This window comes from Bubalus bubalis, chromosome 2 (genome assembly GCF_019923935.1).
Source record: "Bubalus bubalis isolate 160015118507 breed Murrah chromosome 2, NDDB_SH_1, whole genome shotgun sequence".
NCBI classification, from domain to species: Eukaryota; Metazoa; Chordata; class Mammalia; order Artiodactyla; family Bovidae; genus Bubalus; species Bubalus bubalis.
In genome coordinates, this window is record NC_059158.1 from 54,344,127 (window position 1) to 54,351,100 (window position 6,974).

The 6,974-nt window shown below is 40.2% G+C and overlaps 1 non-coding gene across 1 annotated transcript; it reads left to right on the forward strand.

Moving 5' to 3' along the window:
• Window positions 1-5,369: 5,369 nt before the first annotated feature.
• LOC112583147 lies at window positions 5,370-5,476 on the forward strand. The gene has a single exon (XR_003107491.1). It is a non-coding gene; the product is annotated as a U6 spliceosomal RNA (small nuclear RNA).
• Window positions 5,477-6,974: the final 1,498 nt, after the last annotated feature.

Sequence of the window (6,974 nt, forward strand, 5' to 3'; positions counted from 1 at the left end):
CATACATGACCACTGGAAAAACCATAGCCTTGACTAGACAGACTTTTGTTGGCAAAGTAATGTCTCTGCTTTTCAATATGATATTAAGGTTGGTCATAACTTTTCTTCCAAGGAGTAAGTGTCTTTTAATTTCATGGCTGCAGTCACCATCAGCAGTGATTTTGGAGCCCCAAAAAATAAAGTCTGACACTGTTTCCACTGTTTCCCCATCTATTTCCCATGAAGTGATGGGACCAGAGGCCATGATCTTCATTTTCTGAATGTTGAGCTTTAAACCAACTTTTTCACTCTCCACTTTCACTTTCATCAAGGGGCTTTTTAGTTCCTCTTCACTTTCTGCCATAAGGGGGGGTGTCATATGCATATCTGAGGTTATTGATATTTCTCCCAGCAATCTTGATTCCAGCTTGTGCTTCTTCCAGCCCAGCGTTTCTCATGATGTCCTCTGCATATAAGTTAAATAAGCAAGGTGACAATATACAGCCTCGAGGTACTCCTTTTCCTATTTGGAACCAGTCCGTTGTTCCATGTCCAGTTCTAACTGCTGCTTCCTGACCTGCATATAGGTTTCTCAAGAGGCAGGTCAGGTGGTCTGGTATTCCCATCTCTTGAAGAATTTTCCACAGTTTATTGTGATCCACACAGTCAATAAAGCAGAAATAGATGTTTTTCTGAAACTCTATTGCTTTTTCTATGGTGCAGTGGATGTTGGCAATTTGATCTCTGGTTCCTCTGCCTTTTCTAAAACCAGCTTGAACAACAGGAAGCTCACGGTTCATGTATTGCTGAAGTCTGCTTTGGAGAATTTTGAGCATTACTTTACTAGCGTGTGAGATGAGTGCAATTGTGTGGTAGTTTGAGCATTCTTTGGCATTGCCTTTCTTTGGGATTGGAATGAAAACGGACCTTTTCCAGTCCTGTGGCCACTGCTGAGTTTTCCAAATTTGCTGGCATATTGAGTGCAGCACTTTCACAGCATAATCTTTCAGGATTTGAAATAGCTCCACTGGAATTCCATCACCTCTACTAGCTTTGTTTGTAGTGATGCTTTCTAAGGCCCACTTGACTTCACATTCCAGGATGTCTGGCTCTAGGTGAGTGATCACACCATCATGATTATCTTGGTCGTGAAGATCTTTTTTCTACAGTTCTTCTGTGTATTCTTGCCACCTCTTCTTAATATCTTCTGCTTCTGTTAGGTCCATACCATTCCTGTCCTTTATCGAGCCCATCTTTGCATGAAATGTTCCCTTGGTATCTCTGATTTTCTTGAAGAGATCTCTAGTCTTTCCCATTCTGTTGTTTTCCTCTATTTCTTTGCATTGATCACTGAAGAAGGCTTTCTTATCTCTTCTTGCTATTCTTTGGAACTCTGCATTCAGATGCTTATATCTTTCCTTTTCTCCTTTGCTTTTTGCTTCTCTTCTTTTCACAGCTATTTGTAAGGCCTCCTCAGACAGCCATTTTGTTTTTTTCATTTCTTTTCCATGGGGATGGTCTTGATCCATGTCCCCTGTACAGTGTCATGAAACTCATTCCATAGTTCATCAGGCACTCTATCTATCAGATCTAGTCCCTTAAATCTATTTCTCACTTCCACTGTAAAATCATAACGGTTTTGATTTAGGTCATACCTGAATGGTCTAGTGGTTTTCCCTACTTTCTTCAATTTCAGTCTGAATTTGGCAATAAGGATTTCATGGTATGAGCCACAGTCAGCTCCTGGTCTTGTTTTTGTTGACTGTATAGAGCTTCTCCATCTTTGGCTGCAAAGAATATAATCAATCTGATTTCATTGTTGATCATCTGGTGATGTCCATATGTAGAGTCTTCTCTTGTTTTGTTGGAAGAGGGTGTTTGCTATGACCAGTGCATTTTCTTGGTAAAACTGTACGAGTCTTTGCCCTGCTTCATTCCGTATTCCAAGGCCAAATTTGCCTGTTACTCCAGGTGTTTCTTGACTTCCTACTTTTGCATTCCAGTCCCCTATAATGAAAAGGACATCTTTTTTGGGTGTTAGCTCTAAAAGGTCTTGTAGATCTTCATAGAACCATTCAGCTTCAGCTTCTTCAGCATTACTGGTTGTGGCATAGGCTTGGATTACTGTGATATTGAATGGTTTGCCTTGGAAACGAACAGAGATCATTCTGTCGTTTTTGAGATTGTATCCAAGTACTGCATTTCTGACTCTTTTGTTAACCATGATGGCTACTCCATTTCTTCTGAGGGATTCCTGCCCGCAGTAATAGATATAATGGTCATCTGAGTTAAATTCACCCATTCCAATCGATTTTAGTTTGCTGATTCCTAGAATGTCGACGTTCACTCTTGCTATCTCCTGTTTGACCACTTCCAATTTGCGTTGATTCATGGACCTGACATTCCAGGTTCCTGTGTAATATTTCTCTTTACAGCATTGGACCTCGCTTCTATCAGCAGTCACATCCACAGCTGGGTATTGTTTTTGCTTTGGCTCCATCCCTCATTCTTTCTGGAGTTATTTCTCCACTGATCTCCAGTAGCATATTGGGAACCTACTGACCTGGGGAGTTCCCCTTTCAGTATCCTATCATTGTGCCTTTCATACTGTTCATGGGGTTCTTAAGGAAAGAATAATGAAGTGTCTTGCCATTCCTCTCTCCAGTGGACCACATTCTGTCAGACCTCTCCACCATGACCTGCCTGTCTTGGGTGGCCCCACGGGCATGGCTTAGTTTCACTGAGTTTGACAAGGTTGTGGTCCTAGTGTGATCAGATTGACTAATTTTCTGTGATTATGGTTGCAGCGTGTCTGCCCTCTGATGCCCTTTTGCAACACCTACCATCTTTCTTGGGTTTCTCTTACCTTGGACATGAGGTATCTCTCCACGGCTGCTCCAGCAAAGCGCAGCCACTGCCCCTTACCTTTGATGAGTGGTATCTCCTCACTGCTGCCCCTCCTGACCTTGAACGTGGAATAGCTCCTCTAGGCCCATCGTCAGATGCAGACAAAATCCCATTCCACCCTACTATTCCATTAAAGACATCCTAGGCGCCTTACTACTAGTCTTGGCCTTAATACTATTAGTATTATTCACACCCTACTTACTTGGAGACCCAGACAATTACACCCCAGAAAATTCACTCAACACACCCTCCTCACATCAAACCCAAGTGGTACTTCCTATTGGCATATGCAATTCTACAATCAATCCCTAACAAACTAGGAGGAGACTTAGCCTTAGTTCTTTCCATCCTAATCCTAATCCTTATAACCCTAATCCACGCATCTAAGCAATGAAGTATGATATTCTGACCATTCAGTCAATGTCTATTCTGAATTTTAGTAGCAGACCTACTAACACTCACAACTGGAATTGTGAGGACAGCTAGTCGAACACCCATACATCATCATTGGACAACTAGCTTCTATTATATATTCCCTTCTTATCCTAGTACTAATACCAGTAGCTAGCATAATTGAAAACAATCTCTTAAAATGAAGTCAAGTCTTTGTAGTATACTAAATACATTGGTCTTGTAAACCAGAAAAGGAGAACAACCAACCTCCCTAAGACTCAAGGAAGAAGCTATAGCCCCACTATCAACACCCAAAGCTGAAGTTCTATTTAAACTAGTCCCAGAAATACTATTAATATAGCCCCACAAACACCAAGAATCTCATTAGTATTAAATTTTCCAAAACCTTCAACAATCTAACACAAAGTTTGCACTTCACAACCACATATGTTATAGTCCTGCTACCATTAATAGTACGTACATATTTTCATGCATGTTAGTGCATGAAACACTACTTTGCACATGGGTACATACATAATATTAATGTAATAGTACATAATTATGTATATAGTACATAATGTTATATGCCCCATGTGTATAAGCAAGTACATTATATTATTAATAGTACATAGTACATGTAGTCATTGATAGTGTATAGTGCATTAAGTCAAATCCATCCTCGTCAACATGCATATCCTGCTCCTTAGATCACGAGCTTGATCACCATGCCACGTGAAACCAGCACCCGCTTGGCAGGGATCCCTCTTCTCGCTCCGGGCCGATGATTGTGGGGGTCGCTATTTAATGAACTTTGTCAGACATCTGGTTCTTTCTTCAGGGCCATCTCATCTGGAATCGTCCATTCTTTCCCCTTAAATAAGACATCTTGATGGACTAATGGCTAATCAGCCCATGCTCACACATAACTGTGATGTCATGCCTTTTTTTTTTTTTTTTAATTTTTGGGGATGCTTGGACTCAGCTATGGCCATCTGAGGCCCTGACCCAGAGCATGTACTGTAGCTGGACTTAACTGCATCTTGAGCATCACTGTAATGGTAGGCACGAACATCACAGTCAATGGTCACAGGACATAAACATTACATTACACACATCAACCATTTCCCTCCATCCATTCTCCTCCCCACTTAAATATCTACCACCATTTTTAACACTCTCCTCCCTAGATACTTATTTAAATTCATTGCACTTTCAAAACTCAAAATTGGCACTCCAAATAAAGTAAGTACATAAGTGCCTGGGTCTGCGCCATGATGCGTAGTTAATGTAGCTTAAATGCTAAAGCAAGGCACTGAAAATGCCTAGATGAGTGTATCAACTTCATAAACACATAGGTTTGGTCCCAGCCTTCCTGTTGACTTTTAATAAACTTACACATGCAAGTATCCACATCCCGGTGAGAATGCCCTCTGGGTCAATAATGCTAAGAGGAGCTGGTATTAAGCGCACACCTGTAGCTCACGACACCTTGCTTAACCACACCCCCACGGGAGACAGCAGTAATAAAAATGAAGCCATAAATGAAAGTTTGACTAAGTTATATTGATTAGGGTTGGTAAATCTCGTGCCAGCCACCACGGTCATATGATTAACCCAAGTTAACAAGAATACAGCATAAAGCATGCTAAAGCATTACACCAAATAGAGTTAAATTCTAATTAAGCTGTAAAAAGCCATAATTATAACAAAAATAAATGATGAAAGTAACTCTACAATAGCTGATACACTATAGCTAAGGCCCAAACTGGGATTAGATACTCCACTATGCTTAACCCTAAACACAAATAACTGTACAAACAAAATTATTCGCCAGAGTACTACCAGCAACAGCTTAAAACTCAAAGGACTTGGTGGTGCTTTATACCCTTCTAGAGGAGCCTGTTCTATAATTGATAAACCCTGATAAACATCACCAATCCTTGCTAATACAGTCTATATACCACCATCTTCAGCAAACCCTAAAAAGGAATAAAAGTAAGCACAATCACAGTACATGAAAACGTTAGGTCAAGGTGTAACCTATGGAATAGGAAGAAATGGGCTACATTTTCTATTTTAAGAAAACCTGAGTGCTTGCTTTGGCAGCACATATACTAAAATTGGAATGATACAGAGAAGATTAGCATGGCCCCTGCGCAAGGATGACACGCAAATTCATGAAGCGTTCCATATTTTTTATCTTTGACAAAGGAGGCAAGAATATACAATGGATTAAAGACAATCTCTTTAACAAGTGGTGCTGGGAAATCTGGTCAACCACTTGTAAAAGAATGAAACTAGAACACTTTCTAACACCATACACAAAAATAAACTCAAAATGGATTAAAGATCTAAACGTAAGACCAGAAACTATAAAACTCCTAGAGGAGAACATAGGCAAAACACTCTCTGACATACATCACAGCAGGATCCTCTATGACCCACCTCCCAGAATACTGGAAATAAAAGCAAAAATAAACAAATGGGACCTAATTAAACTTAAAAGCTTCTGCACATCAAAGGAAACTATTAGCAAGGTGAAAAGGCAGCCTTCAGAATGGGAGAAAATAATAGCAAATGAAGCAACTGACAAACAACTACTCTCAAAAATATACAAGCAACACCTATAGCTCAACTCCAGAAAAATAAATGACCCAATCAAAAAATGGGCCAAAGAACTAAATAGACATTTTTCCAAAGAAGACATACAGATGGCTAACAAACACATGAAAAGATGCTCAACATCACTCATTATCAGAGAAATGCAAATCAAAACCACTATGAGGTACCATTTCACACCAGTCAGAATGGCTGTGATCCAAAAGTCTACAAGTAATAAATGCTGGAGAGGGTGTGGAGAAAAGGGAACCCTCTTACACTGTTGGTGGGAATGCAAACTAGTACAGCCACTATGGAGAACAGTGTGGAGATTCCTTAAAAAACTGGAAATAGAACTGCCTTATGATCCAGCAATCCCACTGCTGGGCATACACACTGAGGAAACCAGAAGGGAAAGAGACACGTGTACCCCAATGTTCATCGCAGCACTGTTTATAATAGCCAGGACATGTCCTGGCTAGATGTCCATCAGCAGATGAATGGATAAGAAAGCTGTGGTACATATACACAATGGAGTATTACTCAGCCATTAAAAAGAATACATTTGAATCAGTTCTAATGAGGTGGATGAAACTGGAGCCTATTATACAGAGTGAAGTAAGCCAGAAAGAAAAACACCAATACAGTACACTAACGCATATATATGGAATTTAGAAAGATGGTAACAATAACCCTGTGTATGAGACAGCAAAAGAGACACTGATGTATAGATCAGTCTTATGGACTCTGTTGGAGAGGGAGAGGGTGGGAAGATTTGGGAGAATGGCATTGAAACATGTATAATATCATGTATGAAATGAGTCGCCAGTCCAGGTTCGATGCACAATACTGGATGCTTGGGGCTGGTGCACTGGGACGACCCAGAGGGATGGTATGGGGAGGGAGGAGGGAGGAGGATTCAGGATGGGGAACACATGTATACCTGTGGTGGATTCATTTCGATATTTGGCCAAACTAATACAATTTTGTAAAATTAAAAAAAAAAAAAAAGAAAACCCAATATGAAAATTATGAAACTAATAACCAAAGGAGGATTTAGTAGTAAACTAAGAATAGAGTGCTTAGTTGAATTAGGC